Genomic DNA, 25976 nt, shown 5'->3' with positions numbered 1-25976 from the left:
GGAAAAAGTGCAGCAGCCAGAGTTGGGAAGCAGAGCTTGGAGCACTCTTTTGGTCATGTGAAGCCTCCGGCCTGGCTGAGATGCACTCTGTCCTGGGGATCAGTGGGCAGGAAGGGCCAGAGCTATTGTCCGAGCCCGCTCGCCGGAACTGTGCACCGTCCTAGGAGCCCAGGAGAGTGCGTCTTTCCAGTCTGCAGCCTCTCTTGAGGCCATTTCCCAAAAGGCGTTGTCTGAGAGGTAGTCGCTGAAGGAGAAGAAAGCTGTGTGTCTGCTTGTGTGGTGTTCATTTATGACCCCTTAATTTTTTTCTTTTTAAGATTTATTTATTTATTTGAAAGGCAGAATTACAGAGAGGCAGAGGCAGAGAGAGAGAGGTCTTCCATCCGCTGATTCACTCCCCAATGGCTGCAACGGCCAGAGCTGCACTGGTCCAAAGCCAGGAGCTTCTTCCAGGTCCCCCACACAGGTGCAGGAGCCAAAGGACTTGGTCATCTTCTGCTTTCCCAGGCCATAGCAGAGAGCTGGATGGGAAGTACAGCAGCCGGGACTCGAACCGGCACCCATACGGGATGCTGGCACTGCAGGCAGTGGCTTTACTCGCTACACCACAGCACCAGCCCCATGATCCCTGAATTCTTTAAACTCTTGCTGACCTCCCTCCCTCTTCTGATGAAAAACCAAGTTTCAGAGGTTTTAGCTTTGCTTCTTTCAGTTCAGTGAACTGATTATAAACATACTCTAGTTTTACCGTGTGTGCCATTCGACTCACATTGCTTTCCCACTGTGATATAATTATATCTAGAGGATCCAGTTTGAGATTCCAACTTGTTGCAAATGGAGAATCACTGTGGTCCGCTCTTAGAGTTTTCCTAGAATTCTTAAGAACATGCTTGGCTTCCGTGTTGTGCCTTGAGAGTGGCAGGAACTTGCAGTAGAGTTGTGTTTTTTGTCATGTGCAGAGGCTTTGTGGATGAAAATTAATAATTAACATTTGCACACTTGTTCACATCTTCAAAGTGTTTTGCAAACATTTAATTAGTTCATGTTTAACCTATATTGGAAGTTGAAAAACCAGTTTTCTAGGTTCATTTTAGCAGTACTGAGGTGTTTGGGAGGAGGAGTAAGTCTTCAGTGAGAAAAAGCAGCCGTGTTCAGCGTGGGCCCGAAGGCTCTGTCCTCAGCCCCTGAGGTCTGTGCCCCTCTTAGCGCTTGTGTTTGGCTGTGTCTTTGCTTCCTCACGGGAGAGAGTCCTGTAGGCTGGAGCAGACACAGGGCGGAGTGGGGTGCCTGCGCTGCTTCCGTGAGCATTCTGAGGGCAGACTGCCGTGGAAGCACACTGGCCAAGGAGCAGAAGCCGATTTCTGGGAAGATTCTTCCTCCTTCCTGGTTTAGGAGATGTACTTCGTAGCTGGATACTTTGCTCGTGTCCTTACACTACTTGTCACCTGAATCCGTCTCCTCCGCTCCCGACCTCTGTAAGATGGATTTTACTTGGCAAGGTTGTGTAGTTGGAAGGAGACAGGAGTCCCGTCCCAGGCAACCTTGTGACCCTGAGCAGGCCCCTGGGGAGTTCTGTGACTTGGTATTTGTCAGTGCCTTCTCCTTCCTTGGGTCCTCTGAGGCGTGGCCGCAGGAACTCTTGCTCCCGGTTGTGAAGTGGGACGGTCATGTTTTCACTCAGGGAGGAGTCTTCAGGATCGCAGACTTCCTTCCTGCTTTGCTCCCAGTATTTAATTCATTTTCTTGCCATTGTTAAACATCTTTTCTTTGTCTAATACAGTGCAGTGGCAGATGGAACTGTTTGGTAAATATTGTGTCTGGGCAATTTCCTAAGAGGACATGCAGGTCCTCTTTTGTCATTGCTTATAGCCTGAGCTTTTCAGTGTCCTGTTTATGACTCTGTCTGGATGCCTCTGCCAGAGAGACCTGAGTACGTGGTGGCACAGAGGAGAAAAATTCTGAGTGCTTGGCACATATACTTGATTAAATTTTATCGTGAATGGAAATCTGTCCTTTCATGGGGCTAGAGAAGAAAGGCCCTGAACTTCCCCCTTGTTAGTAGTCTTGTTTTTGTTTTCTTGTCTTTTATTCTCTTAGTGAAATGTGAAAATGAGAGTGAGATGAGTTGGTTGTGGCTGTTGAGTCTCCTTGTCAGGTTCAGTACACCTGGGTTACAGCTGCTCATCCTTTCTGATGGTGACCTGGAAGGAGTGTTGCTGTACTAGATGTGAACTGTGGATCATTGAGATTGTCTTAGTAAATTTTTAAACACACCATTTTATTTGAAAAGATAACTCAGAGCAATATTTATTGACCTTTTTGAAAAAGGGGATTTTTTGGGGGTAGTTAAGTTCATGGAAAATGGACTTTAAAAGATAGACTTATTTTGGTGCATAGCATTTTTCAAATCCATCCATTATTTGTTTCTTTTCTTTCTTTCTTTCTTTTTTTAAGGGTTTTATTTATTTGAGAGGCAGAGTTACATGCAGAGAGAGAGAGGACAGAGAGGTCTTCATCCATACTCTCTAGGTGGCTACAGTGGCTGGAGCTGGGCCTGTCCAAAGCCAGGAGCTTCCTCCAGGTCTCTCACATTGGTGCAGAGGCCCAAGGACTTGGGCCACCTTGCACTGCTTTCCCAGGTCATAGCAGAGAGCTGGAAAGAAGAGAGCGGCCCAGACAGGAACTGGTGCCCATGTGGGATGTTGGCACTGCAGTGGAGGCTAACCTGCTGTGCCACAGCTCCGGCCCCCGTGGTTTTTTCATAGTACACATCTCCATGAACTTTCTGAAGAACTATTATATGCCTTGAATTCAGACTTTTTTTTTTTCCTGCCAGATAAACTTACCTTTTAATTTTGTGAACTTTTTGAAGTACCCTTAGGGTAGATGTTTTCTTTCCGGAATGTGACTGGCTAGAGCAGTATCATAGGCAACAGAAATGAATGGAATTTTCTTAGATAGTGTGCTAGCAACTGGGTAAATAATTGTATTCCCGTCTAGGTTAAGGATTTGCGTTGTACTCTTTTATGCTTGTTTTGTGTTTGAGAGGTAGAGAAAAAGACATCCACAGAGACTGAATGAATGTGTGTGCAGACACATCCACTGGTTCACTCCTTGCACGCCAGCTACCTCCAGCTCTGGACAAGGTCAGAGCCAGGATCCAGGAACGCAGTCCAGGTCTTCAAAATGGGTGGCCGGGCAGTCTGACTGTAACCGTGACAAAGCATCTTCCCTTCCCTTCTTTTCACATTTTAGCTAACAAAAACCACATATTAATCTTGTGACTTACCTGTGATTGGTCTTGTGACTTAACTGTTTAAGTCCAGATCTTTCATATGGGTGGCCGGGCAGTCCCACTGTAACCATGACAAAGCATCTTCCTTTCCCTTTTTTTTTTCACATTTTAGCTTAAAAAAAACCTGCATACTAATCTTGTGGCTCACCTGTGACTGGTCTTTTGACTAAACTGTTTGCCTAAGAATTTTGAGACCCATTGTCTTCCCTGAGCCCTACCTCCCACAGCTCCCTTTCTCCTTATTTAACTAGCTAGCACAGAGGGCAGGCGCCTGTTTGTGAGCACCTTGCCGGTCTCCTCTGGAGGAGGACACAACTGTGCCCTTCTAGCAGCTCTCCCCGCTATGCAGTAACTGTCCAGCTACCACTGCTGCCTCCCAGAGTCTGCATGAGCAGGATTCTGGTATCAGGAGCAGAGCCAAGACTTGAACCCAGGCACTCTGATATGGGATGTGGGCATCTTAGCTGTTGCCTTATCCACTAGCCCAAATGCCTGTTCCTTAGTTGTCCTGTTTTGAGTCACCTCCTTACTTTTCCTGTGTTGTCTTTGGCAACTGTTCACTTCCTTCTTCCAGTTAACTTAGATGGGTTCACTTGTCAGATTGCTTGCTTACTGAATGGCGGGGGTGAGGTGATGCTAGAAGTCTGTTTCTTCCCAGAGTGTAACCTGCTTGAAGGCAGGTGTCACCACTTGTTCATTGCTGTTCTCTAGCACCTGGCGTTGTGCATGACACATAGTGGTTGCTGCCTAGGAAACCCTTGTATTGATAGAATGAATTAAGTTTTGACAAAACTGTGCGTCTTAGTTGCTGTGTATTATTAAACTCAGCAAAAATCTGTGCTGTTGTGTAAATGAGCAGTGTTAAGTTTTTCTTTCTTGACGTCAGTTGTAGTTTGGTTTTGTGAGTTTAAAGCATCCCTTCTGGGGGAAGAGAAGAGATAGCATGTTAAAGGGAAGGTGGTCAGTGTTGACCAGGCTTGCTGGTGAAATCTGTGCACTCTTGCCTCTTCTTGGTGCCTGGTTAGGGAGGGCTCTTTGCATTGTAACCTGTCACACTTCATCACTGGCATATGAGTAATGGTCTGCCAAGAATGCAGGTGTGGTCTTCTGCCTAATTTTTTAAAAAATTGTAGTCTTAAAGCATATTCAGAACAGAAGAGTAGAATTGACCCCTTACCCATTGCTCAGATTTTAGAGAATTGATAAGGTATTGCTCTTTCCTGCATGCATCCTTTTTTTTTTTTTTTTTTTAAAGATTTATTTATTTCTAAGGCAGAGTTAGAGACAAGGGTAAAGAGAGATAGAGGTTTTCTGTCTGCTGGTTCACTCCCAGCTGGCTACAATGGCTAGGGGTGGACCAGGCCAAAACCAAGAGCTTCATCTGGGTCTCCCATGTGGGCGCAGGGGTATGAGTACTTGGGCCATCCTCCACTGCTTTCCCAGGCATATTAGCCGGGAGCTGGATTGGAAGTGGAGTAGCCAGAACTGTGCCCATGTGGGATGCCAGTGCCACAGGCAGTGGCTTCACGCACCATGTCACCATGCTGGCCCTGTGCATAGTTTTTAAAATACAGTGTTACTGTGGTATAAATCATATACCATAAAACTAACCCGTTTCATTTTCCTGTGTTCATTATAGTTGTCTGAAAAGTCACTACCATCTTTTATTTGCTTAGTAGTGATTTTAAATGGTATTTTTACCTCAGTTTATATATAATACCATGAAGTGTCTCTGTGAAAAGTGGTGTGATATGTTTCTAGGATGCCGATCAGTTAATGAATGCTGAGTGGCCTGTTTTCTATTCAACAGAGTAATTACAGAAATAGGGCCATAAACCTTCTGTTAAGTACTTTTGTATGAAATCTGAGGTTTCTATCAAATCAAACATGGAAAATTAAACAAAGCTGCACAAATTATTGACTTTTTTCAGATGACTGTTTGTTCTTACAACCAGCTCAAGAATGTTAAGATTTATATGAAATTATTTTTGGTTTTATGTCCTTGGTTTTTTTGTATGTTGCAGTAGAATTTATTATTTTTTTCCTTGCAGGATCTACTTTTCTTTTTTTGTTTTTAAGATTTATTTATTTATTTGAAAGTAAGAGTTACTTTCATGTGACAAGAGAAAGAGAGAGAGAGAGAGAGAAATACAGAGAGAAATCTTCCGTTCTTGGTTCACTTCCCAGATGGCTGCAATGGCCAGTACTGGGCCAGGCCGAAGCCAGGAACTTTATCTGGGTCTCCCACGTAGGTGGCAGCAACCCAAATGCTTGGGCTATCTTCTGCTGCTTTCCCCAGGCCATTAGCAGGGAGCTGAATCTGAAGAGGAGCATCTGGGACACGAACTGACACCCCTGTAGATTGCTGAGAATTGCAGGTGGTGGCTTTACCTGCTGAGCCACAACACTGGCATGGTTTTACTTATTTATTTTTTAATAATATTTTATTTATTTGAAAGAGTTACAGAGAGAGGTAGAGACACAGAGAAATCTTCTATCCCCTGGTTCACTCCTCAATTGGCCACAACAGCTAGAGCTGAGCCAATCCAAAGCCAGGAGCCAGGAGCTCCTTCTGGGTCTCCCACGTGGGTGCAGGGGCCCAAGCACCTGGGCCATCCTCTGCTGCTTTACCAGGCCATAGCAGAGAGCTGGATCAGAAGTGGAGCAGCTGGGACTGGAACCGGCGCCATTTGGGATGCTGGGGCTTTAACCCACTGTGCCACAGCTCCGGCCCCTGGCATACTCTTGTTTTAAAGAGGCATTCCCATCTTTGTTTTCATAAAATAAATACTTTTTAGGTAACTGAATAGCTTAATAGCTTTTTTACTTCCTTAATAATTTGTTTAGCAGTGTTTATGCTGTGCTGATTTTTCTTACATTTCATAATTCAGATTGTAATCTTAAAGTCTTTAATTTTGCAAACCTCTTTGAAGAAGTATACTCTGTTTTTCATGGCCGACTTTGTATGTCACGTCCTAGGCTCTTGGATTCTCTGATATCTCACACTTTCTCCCCTCTGTGGTTAAGTGCTGATCAGAACTTTAATAGAGAGCTCCTAGGAGGTGTGCCCTTAAATGGAGAATTGTGTTTCCTGGTTCATCTGTGGGATAGCTCAGGACACAGATACAGTTCAGGATTGTCCACTGCTCCCGCCCCCAGAGCAGGAAGCACGCTCAGACCTCCAGGGACACGCCCACGAACGCCTCAGCCGCTCCTTACGGGGAGGACCACTCTCCAGAGAAGGGCACTGAGGCCTGGGAGGCTGAGGAGTGGTGCCGGCCTCCTCCGGTAGCTCTTTGTGGTTGTGTCAGGTAGTGCTGGACGCCAGGGCTGGAGAAGTGAGCACCGTGTGGTGTGGCTGCTGGCCTCACGGCGTTCCTCCCTCTTTCCTTGCGCACCACGTGACAAGCAATGGCTGTTGTCTTCCTGTGCAGGCCCACTGCTGAGTGCTGCACACACCTCAGTGCAGCCTCACAGCTCTGCAGAGGTGGGCTCTGCTGTTTTCCATACTTGGCAGGCACGATTGCGGCTCTGATAGCCCCGAGTTAGGTGTTGGCCGTTTGGAGGCCGTGACGTGGGCCTGAGACTCCAGAGCACACGCCCTTCCCTCTGCGCCTCATTGCAGCAAGAGCTGAATTAGGTAACAGACATCCACTGTGAGTTGTGATTTGGCAGAACTTGATGCGATTTTGCCTTTGCCACTAGATTTATTTTGTGGTTAACTGTATGCTTTATAATCTCTTACTCAGGGAGTCATCAGATAATTTTCATGATTCATAAAAGATCTCTAGGAAGTCTTATTTTTTATTACAACAGTAATATAGAATCCTCTCAAGAGTTATATGTTGCCCTCCTCCCCCAGATGAACACACATATGCATTGAATGAATGTTGCTACCTAGAAAAATGTTGCTGGTATAATTTGGTGTTTTTATTTTAAACTCGAAAATCTGTGGAGGAGTGTGTGTTTGTATACATATACATAAGCCATATGTGAAATATTTTATGTACTCTTGGTTATAAATAAATTAAAACATCCCATGGCTGTAACTTTACGTTATACCAAGTAATTGATATAATTATTTTAAAAGTTGTGTAATACTTCTGAGAGCATGTCCGTCTCAGTTCACTAATTACCCTCTTATTTCTCTATTGAGGTTGGATTTGTCTTTCTCTCCTTCCTCTTGCTCCCTCCCTTCTTCATTGTGAACATTGCTGGGGCAAACAACATTTTGTGTATGTCTTTGTGTTCCGTGTGTCTCCTTATAAAAAGGAGTTGCTAGGGGCAGGGTGTATGCTGTAGCAGTGGTTGATGGCGATAGTAAGGAGCCTGTAGAAAGCCTGTCAGTCACCCCCCGCCCCCACTTTCTCTCTGACCTTTGGTCAGCAGGTTTTCCCCTGGTGCCATAATAGAATTCCTGAATCACTGACGATCCGTAATCATTGAGAGAACGGGAAGAGACTCATGAAGCAGAATCCCTGCTCTCTGAAGCACAGAAAGTCAATCTAAGGTCAGCTCTCAATATGAAAAATGCAAAAGGCGACTTTGAAATAAAGTGAGTCACTGATGCCACGTTCTTTTCACTCCTCCCTAACTGTCAGTGCAAGTGAACTGCAGCAGTGAGCCAGGGAGGTATTTGAGACGGGGGGCGGGCAGGATGGTCCCCTTATGGAGAGCACAGTTAGGGACGAGGGGTGCCCAGGTGACCACACAGCCTGGTGTGAACTGGAACTTGCGTTGCTCCGTTTTGGTTCTGGGAGCACAAGGCTTCTTGACCCACAAGTTGTTCAGCTTGCGGTTGTATGCTGATACTGTGGTTTACATAGCTGAGAAAATAAGGAAATTAAGCGTGGAAACTGCTGGTGACTTTAGCGTAGCCAAACTTTGGTTTCTGGGGCCAAGGTGGCAGAACCTCCCCATCAGATGTCTGTCAGGCTCTCTGTGCTGTCCATAGAGAAGCCCGTTGTGCCAGGAGGCTGCCCGTGGTGATCTCTGGCACTAGTGATACGTTAGGGTGTCTGTGTATGGCTGTTACCCTGCTGATCTACAGCCTGTTTCTGGTTATAGAGAAAGAGCTGCTTAATTATAATTTAGTGGGTAAATCATATTACTAGAAGAATCGACTTTGGATGATTCTGTAGTGATGTCCTGGGGTATGAAGCTGGTTATCCAGCCAGGTCTGTAGCAGGCTACCGATGGACGTCAGGCACTGCATCCTGGTCTCCCACATGGGTGACAAGGGCCCAGGGATTTGGGCCGTCTGCCGCCTCCCCGTGTATCAGCAGGAAGCTGGACCAGAGATGGAAAGAGTAGCCAGGACTTGCGTCCTCACTCTTGTGGGATGTCAGCTTCCTCACCAGCTGCATGTGAGGCTGCTGTGCCGCCCTGGTGGTCGCGGCAGCCACTCTGTTTTTAATGGAATGTGTGTGATCGTGGAACTGTTTGTGCTGCGTTAGTAAGTGGGACTGTGAGTTTGCAGGGCCTCCTGTGACATTTGAGGGCATCCTCTCTGCCAGCCGGAATTGATCAACATTTTTATAGGCCCCTGTTTTGGAAATCTTGTGGGATTAGGCCAGCTCTGTTTTTTTTTTTTTTTTTTTCTTGTTAAAACCACATAATTTGGGCTTGAACCTCAAGAAGTGTGTCATCTTGCTTCCCACTGTCTTCTCCGCTTGGTAACTTGTACATTGTTTACCAAAGGAACTGGTCGTTTTTGTGTCAGACTCTTGACAAGCTGCCCTTTGGGTGTGAAGAAAAGGGAGTAGTGACACTCAGAGGTCACTGAACAGTGGGACCCTGGCGTCTGACGTTCCGAAGATTCTGACTTGGTGCTCATGCCTTTGTTTTTCTCGCTTGTGGATCTGGGGTAAACATGAAGGATTCTGTCGACCTTGCTAGGAGTTAAGTGTTTCCGTGTAGTTCTGAAGCGTATGACTGCACTAACAAGGATCAGAATAATAGAATGAATAGTGCGAGGGTGATCGGAGGGTAACGTGAGTGGAACAGGAAGCAGAGGATGCCAGGTGAATCGTTGGAAGGTTAAAACTCACTGTGACAAAAAGGATGCGTTCTGATGCAGAGATCTTGTAGCTGAGGAAATTGTATTGTTGGTGGACAGCTTGTGATCCTTGGAATCACGTTGGGGACCCAGATGGGATCCATGAGGTTGGTGGACAGCTTGTGATCCTTGGAATCACGTCGGGGACCCAGATGGGATCCATGAGGTTGGTGGACAACGTGTGATCCTTGGAATTACGTCGGGGACCCAGGTGGGATCCATGAGGTTGGTGGACAACGTGTGATCCTTGGAATCACGTCGGGGACCCAGATGGGATCCATGAGGTTGGTGGACAACATGTGATCCTTGGAATCACGTCGGGGACCCAGGTGGGATCCATGAGGAAGAGACTTAGTAGTGCCACGCAGAGTTGCCCATTTTTAAAAATTTTACTTTGTTAGTTTCCTGTAATGTTTCCTTTGAAGAGAGTTCCAAGGCCTAGAATGAATTTGGAGGCTTCTGGCCTGAGACGTTTCGACAGTGCTTTCTGACGCTAAGGTTTGATGCTTATGAATGCCCGTCTGTTAGTGTGTTCTTGTTCTTGGCATGATTCTTTCAGTGTTAGGGAGATGTTGGCTCGGTCGTGCAGTATATAATGAGGTGGATAATTGTGGTGTTGGGCTGTTTGCTATGCCGTGACGTGAACTACACGTGAGATATCCCCCAACTAAAAGATTAGAAATTACAGCACTTTTCGTTTCTCTTGTAGCTTAGAAAATCCTGATAAAAAAGAGCAGAAAGTCAATACTCCTTGCTTTGGGGCCGACACTGTGGCGTAGTAGGCTAGGCTGTTTCTCTTCCCATCCAGCCCTCTGCCATCGCCTGGGAAAGCAGCAGAAGATGCTCCAAGTGCTTGGGCCCCTGCACCCACGTGGGCGACCCAGAAGAAGCTCCTGGCTCTCCTGGCTCCTGGCTTTGGATCGGCCCAGCTCTGGCTGTTGGAGCCATCTGGGGGAGTGAATCAGTAGATGGAAGACCTTTCTCTCTGTCTTACCTTTTCCCTGTCTGTAATTGTACCTCTCAAATAAATAATTAAATCTGTCAGTTTTTGAGTGCTTCCCATAGGATTTTGTATAAGCTGTCTCATGTAGCCCCGTGAACCATCTAGGGGCTCCTTGTGTGATGACGACGTGACAGAGGCTTGCAGAGGGCTGTAGCTTGGCTAAACTGCCTCCACTGCTAGTGACAGAGCTGTGGCTTGAGACCAGGATTGTGTTTCTAAAATGTGTGCATTCTTCTCTGTCCACTTCTCCTAAATTTCTGCAGCTCACACAAGCTATTAATAGCAAGACTGTTACTCATGTTTCTCGTTAATGAAATGTGGTAATAGAAGTATCGGCAACCTTCATTGTTCTTAACTGCTTTTTATGCCAGGAACTCTTTAACAGGGCAGAAAATATTTGATCAGCTGTATATAATACTTCTTATCTGTTATGTCTTTAGAAAATAAGGGAAAAAAGAGAACAGAGAAACAATACTGAAAGAACCCTAAAATAGATGTTGCTAAATTCTGTAGTCAGTGAACTTGTGGAGAACAGCTTGTTCCATGATGTGTGTGAGATTCATGACCTTTGTAAGGCCATGTAGAAAATTTGGTGGTCCCTTTGACGCCCTAAGAACAAGTTTACTGTAGTGGTAACTAATGCAGAGAAGTGGGGCACTTCTGCTTTTCCAGACGGATGCTTAATTACTGGACGTGGTGCAACAGCAGAGTGACCTGGGCGCTTGCGCTGCTCGCCGGGGTTTCTGGTCCTCCATTCTTGGGTGTGCGGAGGCGCACATTTCCCAGCCTCACTTTCAAGTGAGAGCTTGGATGACTTCTGTTAAGACTGCACACTCCACAATGTTGCAATAACTTCCTGTTTCTTTAGGTGTGCTTTATATCTGCCCTGTGTGAAGGGACCAGTTTCTGATTGTGTTGCTGTCAGCTACTTTTTGTGATGTTGGATTAGACATGAATTTAGTCTTTATGTTAGTTGGGGAAGAATACCCACTTCATAGACTGCATTGCTGGTTGCTGGGCACATAGTACATACGTGTTTTCATCTGTGGTGGTAGCTACAAGTGAGAAGAATTTTTTTTTTAATTGTAAATAGATCATGGTGTAAGACTCTGGACGGCCGAAGAAGAGGTGCTGCCCTGCAGGCCCTGACCTTCAGTCTGCATTTCTGCTTGGAAGTCAATGAGCTGTGATCTTTGTGTTCCTGTTTTAGCAGACATCAATTGGCTACTAAGTTGTTTGCAACTTTGTTTCTCTGCGAATTTTTGTTAATACACCTACATTTCATAACATTTTATGTAAGCAGAGCATGGATACCTGGAAAGAAAGAGTGTGATGGAACTAATTTGATGGCTTCTTGGGGAACATTTTCTCGGAATCCCTTCAGCAGACATTTGAAATAGCAGATTGTGGGCAGGACTCTGAAAGAACTGAAGGCAAGAGAGTGACTGAAGGATGAGCTCACAAAGCAAGAGAACGAAGGTCCTGCCCACTGAAGCAGTGAGCAGTCGGCGTGCACCAGCTGCTAGGAGTGCAGAGATAATTCGGGCCGTCTGTAGTAGGAGAGATGGAGGTTTGTGATGTGATGGGTGTGCAGAATTCTGAGAACACAGAAGAGGAGTAGGGGACGTGACATTTGCACTGATCTGAAAGCATGAGTAGGAGTTTGCTGGGCATGGGCTGGGGAGAGGAATGGACCCTGGACACAGAGAGCTTGCGGGACAGCGCCCTGTGTAGTGAGGGGCTGCTGGCTTTTTTTAGTGAGGGTCAGATGTGGCCACAGGATTAGACCTGAAATCAAGGTAGGGTTAGTGGATGTGTCAGAGATGTGGTAGAGAATTTGGAGCCAAAGAGAAATGGTCTGTGGTTTTTTGGGTTGTTCATCCTGGGAGCAGTATGGATGGAGAGGAGGTAGGGAGTGGGGGGCACTGCTTCAGAGACCGGTGAGAGGAGACCTTTAGGACAGGTTAGGATGGTGATGATGAGGGGTCAGCAAATCTGTGGAATATATGAGAGGTCCAGGGGGTGACACATGGTGAGTAGGTAGTGGAAATGAGGGTGGTCATTGTCTGGGGGACTGGAAGTTTCTAGCATACGCTGCTGGGTGAAAGTCATCTTACTAAGAGAGTGACTCACCCCTGTGAGCAGAGGTAGGCTTCCTGGAGGGGCTAACAGTTGAGTTCAGAGTGGTTCTTGTTCTTGCCTACAAGCTATTTTAGGTTTTATTTAGGTTCTATTTAGTTTTTTTTTTTTTTTTTAAGATTTATTTATTTATTTGAAAGGCAGAGTTACAGAGAGGCAGAGGCAGAGAGAGAGAGAGAGAGAGAGAGGTGTCTTCCATTTGCTGGTTCGCTCCCCAGATGGCCGCAACGGCCAGAGCTGTGCCAATCCAAAGCCAGGAGCCAGGAGCTTCTTCTAGGTCTCCCTCAGGAGACCTAGGCCGTGGGCCATCTTCTGCTGCTTTCCCAGGCCACAGCAGAGAGCTGGATCGGAAGAGGAGATCTTAGTTGTGGTAGGGCATATAGGGTAAAAATCTGTCATTTTAAGTGCATGCAAGTGACAGTTCAGTGGCTTCACCTCTATTGGCATTGTGTGCACTCTTCATCACGGCCCCTCTCTCCATCAGACTTCCTCTTGCATGTACACAAGCAGCGTCTTCTTGCAGCCCTGCAAATACCATTCTGCTCTCTCTGGGTCCCTGTGAATTTGACTACTGCATGTCCTACATACAGATGTATCACACAGTGTTTGTCTTCCTGTGACTTCACGTTGATGTAATGTCCTCAGAGTTCGTCCATGTTGTAGCATGTACAGAGTATCCTTTCTTTTTAATGCAGAGTAAGATTCTGTTGTGTGGATAGACTACGTTTTGCTTATATATCCGTACATTGAAGGATATTGGTGTGGTTTCACTTATTAGCTTTTGTGAATAACTTAATACATGTGAGGGTGCGAATACTGCTTTGAGTCTGTGCTTCCAGTTCTTTGGAGTACATACCCTCAGGAGGCGTTGTAGTTGTCTTTGAGTCTGTGCTTCCAGTTCTTTGGAGTACATACCCTCAGGAGGCGTTGTAGTTGTCTTTGAGTCTGTGCTTCCAGTTCTTTGGAGTACATACCCTCATTGTACTTTGGAGTACATACCCTCAGGAGGCGTTGTAGTTGTCAGTCACAGACTCTTGAGTGAAGGCTGATGCCAGTTTCACTAAATGTCCTTGATGAAGCAGTAAAGACTGGTTTCATGACAATCTCAACCTTTAATATATATATATACACACACACACATATTTTTTAAATATTTATTTTCATTTTATTTGGAAGACAAAGAGAGATCTTCCATCCCCTGGCTCCCCAAATGCCTGCAACAGCAAGGCATTTGGGCTGGGCTGAAGCCGGGAGCCTGAAATCCAGTCGGGGTCTCCCAGCTCGGTGGCGGAGATCCCAATACTTGAACCATCACCTGCTGCCTTCCAGAATACGCAATAGCAGGAAGCTGGAATCGGAAACGGCAATAGCTGAGACTTGATCCAGGTGTTCTCTGGGGGATGGAGGCATTCCAGACGGTGACTCACCTGCTGCACCGCGTGCCCGCCCTGCGTCTGTGCTCTTAACGTGTGATGAAAACAGGTGTGCTCAGAGGGCTTCACCTGGAATTCCGGTTCTGGGGAGAAGGTCTTGTGTGATTGTCACTCAGGATACACTAACTGCTTTTAGGGAGAGACAGACACAGATGAACAGAGACCTCCCAATCACTGATTTATTTTCCAAATGCTGGGGACCTGGGAATTCAACCCAGTTGTCTTACATGGGTGGCAGGAACCCAACTGCTTGAGCCATTACCTGCTGCCACCCAGTGTGTCTGTTGGTAGGAAGTGGGAGCTGGGAGCTGGGCCTGGATCCCAAGCACTCTGATATGGGCTTTGGGTGTCCTAAGTGACAGCCTAACTGTGGTAGCAAACGCTTGTCCCATAACTTTGTTTTTTTAATGGAGCTTCATTTTTACTTTTAAGAGAAGACTGATAAACTGTGGTTATTTAGAAATTGAGAATTTGGCATATATTTTCTTGAAAGTAAAGCAGTCATGTTATTTCAAGGGAAATCAGGAACAATATCTGCCAATGATAAAATCTGAGTTTTCAAGTGAAAAACTCAATTTTGGAGGACTTGTATTTCTCTTCATGAGTTTGATAGCCTTCCAAGTATTTATAAACTTTGTGATGTTTTTAGTTATAATATTAACAAATATGACTTTTTGATAATATATCATGAAATGTCTGTGTTTGGAAGATTTACATAATTTAAGGCACTGGTATTTTCCTAATGATCATTGTGTTGCAGAATCATGCTTGGTTAGAAGACTCCTTCAGAGTGAAAACCTGATGACTTCTCATGCAGCGTGGTACAGAACTGCCACTGTCCTGGCTTCACATCTCGCATGGTTGCTAACCCTGAAAAAGAACTGCTTGTAAAGTCTGGGTGTAATATTGAAGAAGACTGTTAGTAATTAGATGACAAGGCAATTACAGTATTCCTCCTTTTTTCAGCTGTGTATCTATATAAACCTGAGTTTTTTCATATACTTCACCAAAAACAGTAACAGTTTTAGTGGAGAAGCAGATAGGAGAATCTGTCTCCAGTCTTCTCTTAAGCTTGTCTCTAAAGAACTTCGCCAAAATGTAAAATGGTGCTACTTTGTGATTACATTCCCGTTTTATTTCGGAAAATATAATTATTTTACACATACTAATAATATATGGTATTTATTTTAATATGTAATAATGAGATCACTGTTATTTTTAAATGGATTAATAAATATTTCATTATTTTTGCTTTAAATCTCCTGAGGGAAGATTTTAGTTTCTGGCTCATTTGAAAGTCTTTATAAAAGCAACACAGAAGAAAAGAGAAACGGTGTGTTTCTGCTTGTGTGCATCGCACTGAGTCACGTTCACTGAGCACTGACCATGTGCCTGGCTTTGCACGAAACACAATACCTGTATTACTCTTCCTGACCCTTACGCTGCAGCGTACGTACCCCAGCGTTTCCAGTGGCAGGGCCGGGGGCATGGAGGACCAGGGCTTGGCTCAAACTCCCTCAAGAGGTTCCTGGGCAACACCGTTTTCCAGTCTGATCCAGAAGCCCAGCCCTTGCACAGAGTTGGGCATCCCTGCTGTGTAGCCACCCAGAGAGCCTTTCCAAGGTTGCTGATGCAAGGTGGAAGCAGTGGCTAGAGGTCCTGCCCTGTTTTTTTTTTTTTTTTTTTTTTTTAAAACCCAGGCCAGCATCTTGTCCTGCTTTGTGGAACATGCTCTCGAGAAGGCAGTTCCCTCGAAAGCTTAGAGCAGACCACCAAGGGCCGGGTGTGTGCGTGGTTTCTCGTGGATTCCCTGTGGTTGGGTGGGTTGATGGTGGCTGCAGTTCAGAGCACACTGCTCCTGGGCGCGGCCCTCCTCTCCTTTGATTTAAGAGCATAGGAACCTCAGCTCCTCCGAGAGTGGTATTTTGAACCAGAAGATGTTTTCTCACTGGGAGCAAAGGGAATGGGGTGAGCTGAGACCAGGTGAAGGTGAGGCACGTAGCACTGTTCTGTGATGCCAGGCTGTCCGCTTACTGTGCTGAGAGCCTCGGGTGACTGAAAAGAAAGCAAGCGACAGAGTGCAGGTCAGGAAGTGGAGGTGACTCCACTTGGGCCTGTCCTGCGCATCCGTTGCCCTGGCTTCCTCTGGGGATGGCGAGTATACTGGTGCCGTGGTCAGCAGAACACTGGTGCTTCTGCTTGGGGGCTTCTGACCAGAGGACCTTGTGTGTGCAGTGCCCATGTGCCTGTGCAGCTCTCTGCTGCTTGGACATTGTCTTTGTTGATTTATTCACATTATATGTCTTTGTCAAGGAATCTAGATGGTTTTTGTATACCCACTTAACTCTCCTTGTTTTCTCTAAGCTTTGTACCACCTCAGTGGGAATGGAAACAGGAATTTTTTTTTTGATTCTTGAGCCCCAAAATCTTGCGCTTTTTCTGAGATACTCATGCTGGATCCTGGAACCAGAACTGCCTTTTTACTCAGCACTGCTGTGGCCAGTGTGTAATTGGTACTCCTGCTTCAGATTTGCATTATGTAAATGGGCCTTGATGGGGGGCAAATTTAAATGTTGTCAAGATTGCCTGTTTACTCCTAAAACTGTATTTTGTGGTACAATTGAATTGTTAATTGTGTGAGGAGTTTTAAAATGAGGAGCCAATAAGAACACGCACACAGAAGTGGAAGGGGAATATGATGATTGTGCTTCTTTTACCCTTCTGAACTTGTCAGTAGCTTTTTATTCTCTGATAATTAACAGAAAAGATTCCTATAGGTTCATTAAGAGTGTGTTGCAGCAAGGTGTAGATGGCATGCAAGAGTACCGTTAGTACTAATGGAATGGGTACAAAGTGTTCTTTGATTTGTGCCATCTGAAAAGATTAGGGAAGCAAGTTGGCAGACAGCATATTTTGTTCTTATGTCAAAATGCCGTCTTTTGGTGTGGAAACATTTCTAGAATGAATGGCTAGCTTGTTCTTGTCTCTTGTTCAAAGTCTTTCTGAGCAATGACACATTGAGAAGATGTCCTTACTCCCAGACAGCCTCTGCCTGGGGCCTGTTCTTGCCTTTGGCTTCCCCTAGTGATTGGATTCCCTTCCCCCCAAGACTCCCAACATTCTTTCTATTTTTATCTGGAAGGCAGGGGGATGGAGACAGATCTTCCATCCTCAGATTCAGCCCAAATGGCTGGGGCTGGGCCAGGGTGAAGCCAGAACGAGAGCTCCATCCAGGCCTCCCACAGAGCAGCAGGGACCCAGCTGAGCCACTGTCTGTGCCCCCCAGGGTGTGTGTCAGCAGGAAGCTGGGTAACTGCTGCACCACACAGCTTGTGAGTGTGTTGGCTGGATGTGACTAGAGTGGTCTGGGAATCTGGGCTTATGGTGGGGAGAGCACTCAAGTGTAACTTCATGATTTGAGGGAGTGCTTTGTGAGCTTTGCTGAGCAGCTGTGCTGAAGCTGGGCTGATTTGTTTCTTAAATTTGTTCTCAGGTTGGAGAGGGTAGTCAAGTTACTCTAGAAAGTGATAGTTGTTTAGTTAGGAGGAGGAATTTCAGAGAGAAATGACTTTTATTTTTCCTTAAAAAGATCGCTGTGGCCGGCGCACTGCGCTGATCCGAAGCCAGGAGCCAGGTACTTCTCCTGGTCTCCCATGGGGTGCAGGGCCCAAGCACTTGGGCCATCCTCCACTGCACTCCCGGGCCACAGCAGAGAGCTGGCCTGGAAGAGGGGCAACCGGGACAGAATCCGGCACCCTGACTGGGACTAGAACCCGGTGTGCCGGCGCCGCAGGTGGAGGATTAGCCTAGTGAGCTGTGGTGCCGGCTAGAAGTGACTTTTTAAAAGTGAAACACAAGTATTTTAGTAGCTTCTGAAAGGTGATGGAAGGTGGACATGAGAGCTGGTGCACACAGAGCCTTACAGGTCAGTGTGTCTGGCTCTTCTTGAGCTTATAATGCATGGAATGAAGCTGATTTATAAACAGAAATAATGAAGCAGTGTGATAACTGTCATCGAAGATTTGAGCAGTTAGGTGGGAACCCCGAAGGACAGCGGAGCTGGGGGCGAGGGGCAAGGAGGGCTTTCCTGCAGCTGGAGAGCCGTGGAGAGCAGGGTTGCTGGTCCAGACTCAGCTCGCTGCACCGGGTGTCTGCATGAGTGCACACTGAAGAGTGAGTTAGCTTCATTGTGCAGTTGGTGTTTGGAACTGTGCTGGGTTCTTGGGGGGAGTTAGAAAAGGAAGTCAGGTTTGGTCCTGTATCAGTTCCTCCAGTGTTCTTGGAAGGGGTGGGGCTATACCTTGTAGTTGAAGACTCATTTAGGGGCAGCCAGGTGCGGACAGGATGTGTGCTTCTGTCTAGTTGGGTTATTTGCTCTCCCCGTTGTGCTGAGCCACTTCGGAAAACGCCTGTTTTGTTAATGTCCTGTACCTCTCTCCAGTACCTGTCCCCTGTAGTGTCCATGCGCAGTGACTGGGTGTCACAGTGATGCTGGGTCTGCAGTGGTCAGTGAGCATGTTTAAGGTGGGCAATAGGACATTCAGCTTTCACAGGCTGTGTAATGGTGATTCACATCTGTCACAGTGGTGGGGATTTTGGTGTATTTTTTTTTCCTAAAGATTTATGTATTTATTTATTTGAGAGGCAAAGTTACAGACACAGGGAAAGACAGAGGAAGAGGTCTTCTTCCATCTACTGGTTCACTCCCTAAATGGCCACAATGGCCAGAGCTGGGCTGATATGAAGCCAGGAGCCGGGAGCTTCTTCCTGGCCTCCCCACATGGGTGCAGGGACCCAAGCACTTGGGCCATTTTCCAATATGGCATTTTCTCATGCCATAGCAGAGAGCTGGGTCAGAAGTGGAACAACTGGGACTCAAACCGGTGCCCATGTGAGATGATAGTGCCACAGGTGGAGGCTTCACCTGCCATGTGGCAGCGGCAGCTTCTGGTGTATGTTTGAAAAGTAGAGATAGTGTAGAGCTGCTTTGCTGAAAATGGACCCATCTGGAAGCCAGTGTGTTCACTCCTTTCCACTCTCGGCAGTGCCAGTTCCCTGTCGTGGTTCAGTCCTCCTTTTCCCCACCCATTAAAGATAGTAAAATTTCAGACTTCCTGCCTGCCGGTGCCCCTTAAACAGTGTCCTGTGACACGTCAGAAGCCTGTCCCTGTGTGTACTATAGACCTGATGTTTGTTGTTGTGGCACAGTTGGAGGCGTCACAGTGGTAGAAATGAGTTTCAAATAAAATATGGGATTTTATTCACCAATGGAACTGTCTTTGTCCATTATTCCCCAAGGGAATATTAGTTAATACTTAATGTGAGCAACTGATTTTTGCAGTAAATTTTCCTTATAACCTTGCCAACTAAGGAACGAAAGGTAACTTTTCCCTTTTTATTGTTTGCTGATTGTTACTCTAGATTGGTGCTGACAGTAGTAACATGTTCACCATACTCAAGTGCCAGGCTTCTTTTAATGTATGTCAGGTGAGCTTCCAGTAGGTTTTTTTTTTTTTTTTTTTACTTCAGGATTTTAGAAACCTCCGTTTGGATATGGGTAGTAATTTTTTCCCCCATAAATGGAACTTCAGGAATATAGTGATTCTTCTCACCATACCAACCCTCCCACCCACTCTCCCACTGCTCTCCTCCTCTCTCTCCCATTCCCAGTCCTGTTCTCCGCTAAGATCCATTTTTGATTACATGTATACACAGAAGACCAACTCTATACTAAGTAAAGAATTTAACAATTTGCATAAAAAAAACAAAAGAAACTTCCTCAACAGTTGAGACAAGGACTGTTCAAAGTCATTGCATCTTGAAGTTAATTTCACTTTTTTTTTTGGAAACTTAACTAACTTTAAAGAAGCTCCTAAGAATGTTAGACATAATTATAATACAACGCTTTGAGGACAGAGGTCCTGCATGGGAAGTAGTGCACAGTGACTCTTGTCAATTTAACAGTTAACACTCTTACGTGTGATGGCAGTGATCACCTGGTGCTCTTGACGTGAGCTGCCAAGGCTGTGGAAGTCTTTTGAGTCCACAGACTCCACCATATTTAGACAAGGTCATAAATGAAGTGGAAGGTCTCTCTTCCCTTCAGAGAAAAGTACCTCCTCCTTTGGTGACCACTTCTTTCCACTGGGGTCTCAACCACTGAGTCCTTCATGTAGGACATTTTTTTTTTTTTTTTTTTTTTTTTTTTGCCACAGTGTCTTGCCTCTCAGTGCCTGAAATGCTCTCATGAGCTTTCAGCCAGACTTTGGGTAGGATTTTGACCTTGTTGCTTTTTCTCTGAGTTTAAAATTCTTATGTATGGGGTGGATGTGGGGTGTAGTGCTTGGAGATGCCATTTAGAATGCCTGCATCCCATACTGGGGTGCCTGGTTCGAGCCCCAGCTCTGATTCCAGCTTGCTGCTAATGCCCACTCTGGGGAGCAGCAGATGAAGACAGCCTCAAGTCTGTCCCTGCCACGTGACAGATCCAGGTTAAGTTTCAGCCCTGGCTGGTGCAAGCAAATGGGGAGTGAACTGGTGAATGGAAGATTGCTGTCTTTCACTCTGTCTCTCCCTGCCTTTCAAATAAAATGAAAATAAATAAATAGAAATGGAAAAAAAAGAGGCGTGCAGAATTGCTATGTACAACCAAAGGGATCCTTCTGATACTCAAGGTTCCTTTTTGGTGGAATTAAAACAGCTTAAGAACAGGCCTTTGAATTGAAATTTCAGTTCATGTGAAGGGAAGCCAGAATTCACCGTGGTGTGGTGGTAGTGGCCAGGGCCGCAGAATCTAGCTAGTGAGTCTGTGTGAAGAGTCCTGCCTTGCTGAACACTGGTAGCCCGTCCGCACTGTTGAGGGCCTGCTGTTGAGTCCTGCCTTGCTGAACACTGGTAGCCCATCCATCCACACTGTTGAGGGCCTGCTGAGGAGCAGGGCATCACTGGCAGAGTCTGGAATTATCTGTGCCGGTTAAAAATGGCTGCCACTGACTGAGATTCTGCTAGGTTCCAGCCATTGCCGACGAGTGCTCCTTAATCCTCACCTTGACCCAGTGAAGAAGGTGACCTTACTCTATCTAGTTCTACTCGTGGGGAAATGAAGGCCATATGTTAAGCAGTGTTTAAGTGGCACAAAGCCAACTTAAGTTACTGATACTGGGAACTGAACCCAAGTTTGTCTGTCCCAGCTCAGCACTGTCCAACAGAAATACCGTATGAGCCACACATGTACTTTAATATTTCCTGGTAGCCACATTAGAAAAGTAAAAAGAAGTGTAGACAGTTTGTAAGAATACCACTTCAATATGTAATTCATGTAAAAAATTGAGATACTTGGCGTTCTGTTTCATACTGAGTCCTCGGAATCAGTGTGTTTTGCTGTACAGCACCTGTCAATTCAGACTGGCCCCCTTCTGAACATTCGTGGTCTCATGGGGCTGATCAGTGGCGACATGTTGCCCGTAGCAGTGGCCACTCTGTTTGCTTCTCTTAAGTGTGCTGGCACCAAAGGAATCGGGTCTAAAACATGAACCTAAGTTTTGCATGTTTTTAAATTACTTATGCTCAGAGCACGCGACTACGGCTGTCGACTGGTTCACAGTCATTGCTGACAGTGACGCAGTAGCCTTTTGGCAATGCAGCCTTTTGGTTGTCTTTCCTATATTTAGGAATCTTACTCCTTTGAGCAGGAGTAGATGATGTAGGTTAAAGTAAAATAGTTGGGGCGAACATTTGGCCGGCAGTTAAGACGCTTGCGTCACGTGTTGTTCCTCGTGCTTGGGTTCTGTCACAGATCTGGCTCCCGATTAGTTTCCCGCGAATGATGGCTCAAGTACTTGTGCTCCTGCTACCTACATGGGTGTCCTGGTTGAGTTCCTGGCTCTAGGCTTCACTTCTAGTGGGGGCCATTGCATGTATTTGGGAAGTAGACCAGCAGATGGGAGCTCTCTCTGCCTCTCAGATAAATAAAAAACAAAACAACCAAACAAAAAACCAGTGACATTTGAAGGACAAGAAGTTGTGCTTAGCCTAGAGATAACAAAGAATGTAGTCATGTAGTTATTTTTAATAATAAAGACCACAAGTAGCTAGGACCACTTTTTTTAACCACAAAAGGAAACAGTTGAAATGGTGTACATGGATTAAAGGTAGATGATTCAATCTGCTTTGCTTTTCTTCTCTCTTTCTTTTTAAAGATTTATTTGTTTATTTGAAAGTCAGAGTTACACATACATCTATCCACTGGTTTACTCTCTCAGTGACTGTGATGGCCAGGGCAGAGCCAGGCTGAAGCCTGGGGCCAGGAGCTTCTTCAGGGTCTACCACATGGATGACATGGGCCCAAGTGCTTGTACCATATTCCACTGATTTCCCCAGGCCATTAGCACCGTGCTGGATGGGAAGTGGAGCAGCTGGGACATGAACCAGCGTACGTATAGGATGCTGGCCTCATAGATGGTGGTTTTACTTGCTACACCATAGCGCCAGGCCCCAGGGATGTGCTTTTCTTGCCTCCTGTGTGCCTGGCATTGTTCGGGTGTTTAAGGATTAAAACAAGCTTAGAACCTGTGCTCAAGGATCTCCCCCTCAATGGTTTAATTACAACAGTTATTGCCAGAATATTTTTTTTTGTCTGATTATGGTTGAGAAGGAAAGCTTGAGGGTGGTGGAAAGAGTGAAACTCTGTGTATTTTGGGATATTTTACAATGAAGATAGTGTTTGCTTTAGATAGAACTTTACCCCCTAGCATTGTGGGGTTGGCAAAAAAAGTTGGAAACTTGGTGTAAGTGCTTTGTGAATGTGCATTTTTGAAAAAGTTTATAATGTGGTACTGAGAGGATTGGATTGTGACCACTCCAGCACCAGTCTATAAAGTTTTCTCATTTTGACAGTGTGTGGTTTGCCAAAGCCGTGTTTTCTATTTGAAAGGCAGAGAGACTGGCAGAGAAAGAGATCTCTGATTTGCTGATTCATTTGCCACGTGCCTACAACTGGGTCTGGACCAGTCCAAAGCCAGGAACCAGAAATTCAGTCCAGGTCTTCCACATAGGTGGTAAGCACCCAGCTTCTTGAGCCATCATGGCTGCCTTCCAGGGTGTGCGTTAGCAGGAAGCTGCTGTCAGGAGCAGAGCTAGGACTTGAAGTCAGGAACTCTGTATGGGATGGGGTATCTCAAGCAATGTCTGTGGCCACTACACCAGGCGTCCCCACTGCCACGTTTCTATTCCCGATCACACTGCTGAATGTGATCTACATTTTTGACCAAGCTTTTGAAAAAAGTAATGTGACTTGTGTGTGTACACTAGGGTACACCAATCTAGGATGTGAGTATCATACTGGCTATTATACCTAGAATAGCTTGGTTCATGGTGAATAGAAATATGGCTGCCTAATCATTTAAGAGTGAAAGATGATTGACATTATAGTTTATTTGGGTTAGGGGAAGAGAATAAGATTTTTCCAGTTTAGTGATTGTTTTGTTGGGGGGAAGAGAGGGAACAGAGAGAAATGATTAGTTAACTGGTATTTATTTGTTGTTTTAAGAGATTGAAAGCTCTTGCAGGTAACAGAAGCCTTTTTGTCCGTAGAAATGGACATCTGTTCTGTTGGTAATTGTTGATGCCTGAAGGTAAGCCAGGTGCTGAGAGAGGCAGTGTTGCACCTCATTTCTCTGTGGGCTGCGAATGGTTAAGAGGGTAAGAGAAGGAGGACTCACCTTCCGTATTCTGTCCTTTCTGGGTGGCCTGAGAGTGGCCCTCACACAGGGCTGCAGCAGCAGAGGCAGCCTCAGGACACAGACGTGCTTCGTTTTCACGGTGCTCTGTGCAGCAGCTTCTTGCAAAGCCCGGCCGGGACTTCGCACATGACCGTCAGCGTGCTCTCCTCTCTGGGACTGGTGGAACCTTTCTTGCTTGAAAGAATGGATGCAGGCTACCGGTTTACTCTAATTATCTTTGTAGCGTATGTGAAAACTCTTTCCCAGTTATTTATAAAGCAGTCAACCATAGCCTGACTGAGATAGAAAAGTCACATTATTGAGCACTCATGCCCAGTTGGGATTTGGTTAAGGAGTGCATTATTTTTTTCCTAGAAGAAATAATGCCAGAAATTTTTGGGAGAGGTAGAAAGGAGGGACCGGAGATACATGATTTATTTTTGGGTAACTTGGCAGCTCTTGCTTATGGGATACAGTGCAATATGCATCAAAGGGGGTCTGGAGCCAGCTGTTTTGTGTGAGGAATTACCTGAATGACATGGAATTGTAAAGAAGGAGTATTTAAATATAAGAAAAGGTTCCTTTCACTGGTTCCTTCGACGTGAGATGTTTTCTCCCCTCTCCTCCCCTCCCCTCCCCTCCCATTTATTTATTTATTCCCTCCCTTTTTTTCTTTCTTAGCCAAGAGTATGAGAGGGATCTCTTATCCACTGGTTCACTCCCCAAATGCCCACAACAGCCAGAGCTGGGTCAGGCTGAAGCCAGGAGTCAGGAGCTCTGTCCAGGTTTAAACGTGGGTGCTGGGACCCAGTTGTTTGAGCCTTCACCACTACCTCCCAGTGTCTGTATTCGCAGGAAGCTGGAGTCAGTAGCCTGACACAGGCATCTCAACCATATGGCCAGATGCCTGCTTCAGATAGTGCTTTGTCTTTGGAAAAAAACTGAACTATGTTTGCAAAATGAGAATACTACTTTCTGAAAAAAAATTTTATAAAGTTTTTTAAGGGTTTTATTCATTGAGAGAAGTGCACAGGAAGCTTGGTTGGGTCCATAGCAGGCAGAGAGCAGGCCAGGTGCCACCAGGCGTGCAGGCAGGTAAGCAGAGGCAGGGCAGAGGCCATAAGGCCTCGCACGGAGGCTCCATGGGACAAGGGCACAACAAGGGGGCACAGCCCAAAAGGCAGGGGGTCCACTGTGTTCCAGGCCTTTTATCTACTCCCAAAGGGGAGTGGTTACATAGTCTGATTGGCAGGTGGGCGTCCAGGTGAGATCTGGTAGGGGCATGAGATCACCCAGGGGTCGTGGTTTCCAGCTCACAAATCTAATCAGTTTTATCCTCTCTGCCTGCCTGCATCATTTTCTCCTCAGAGAGATTCCAGACCTTAATCTTAAGGGGTGCTGAAGGGCGTAGACTCATCACATCTTCTATAGCTGCTTCCTGCTGATTAGGGGGTAGCGCAGGCCCTGCCTGTCCTGGGTCTGGAAGTCTCCGCCTATCTCACCTAATGAATTTGTTTTAGGAGCTGGAGAATTTTCAGCCACCACTTATGGCTGTGTCCCCTGCATGGTCAGTTATTCTTAGATGTCACTGAGTTCTGAAACATTTAAGTTTGCTAATTAGCATAAGCAAAACTGGAACAAAGCCAGTTGTGAGTGGTGTGCCCCTTAAGACAGAAAGAACTGATCTTACAGGCTCTCAGATAGTAGGTGGTGATAGGCTACCCTTATGTAGATTATAAAACCATTTAGCTTGAGCATAGAGAATTATAATAGAAGAACCCATTAAGGAGTTTATCTTCAGTAACAGTTCCCGGAGAGAATCAAAAGAGGAGGCAGGTACAGCACGTCAGCCTTAGGGTGCAGCAGTCTTGATGTGATGAAAGCAACAGCTTTACTTACTTTTTGTTTTTGAAGAGGAGTCTGAGATCTTCAGTTGGCTTACAGGAATAGTCAGGCGCGTCTTTTGAGTTCACCTGTGAAGACTTAGGAGGTAGACACTTAACCCTAATTTTGCTGAAGTAGTCGTGCTCAGTAGCGCCTGGGAAGGCCCCTCCATTTAAGCTGCAGCTGATCTGAAGAGGATCTTTGTGAATGGCTTGCTCAGGAACTCCTAATGTTGGAACTTTTGTTAAAAGGTCTTTTAATTCTTTGGAACACCTTTTGTAGCTCCCCTGTCCAGCACAGTGTGTCTGAGTCAGGGCCTTGGTGTTTGTTTGTTTGTTTATTTGAAAGAGTTACAGAGAGGTGGAGCCAGAGAGAGGTCTTTCATTCTGCTGGTTCACTCCCCAAGTGATGGCAACGGCCTGAGCTGAGCTGATCTGAAGCCAGG

General features: G+C 45.9%; 1 protein-coding gene across 22 annotated transcripts in view; it reads left to right on the top strand.

Annotated features, from left to right (window-relative positions):
- The window catches only part of AKAP13 (A-kinase anchoring protein 13), a 311707-nt gene that overhangs the window by 9347 nt on the left and 276384 nt on the right, over window positions 1-25976 (top strand). The window lies entirely within an intron of this gene.

This window comes from Oryctolagus cuniculus, chromosome 12, assembly GCF_051225735.1.
Source record: "Oryctolagus cuniculus isolate XC-2025 breed Fujian yellow rabbit chromosome 12, ASM5122573v1, whole genome shotgun sequence".
NCBI lineage: Eukaryota > Metazoa > Chordata > Mammalia > Lagomorpha > Leporidae > Oryctolagus > Oryctolagus cuniculus.
The sequence above is the reverse complement of the archived record's forward strand: the minus strand, read 5'-3'. Positions and strand labels throughout refer to the sequence as shown.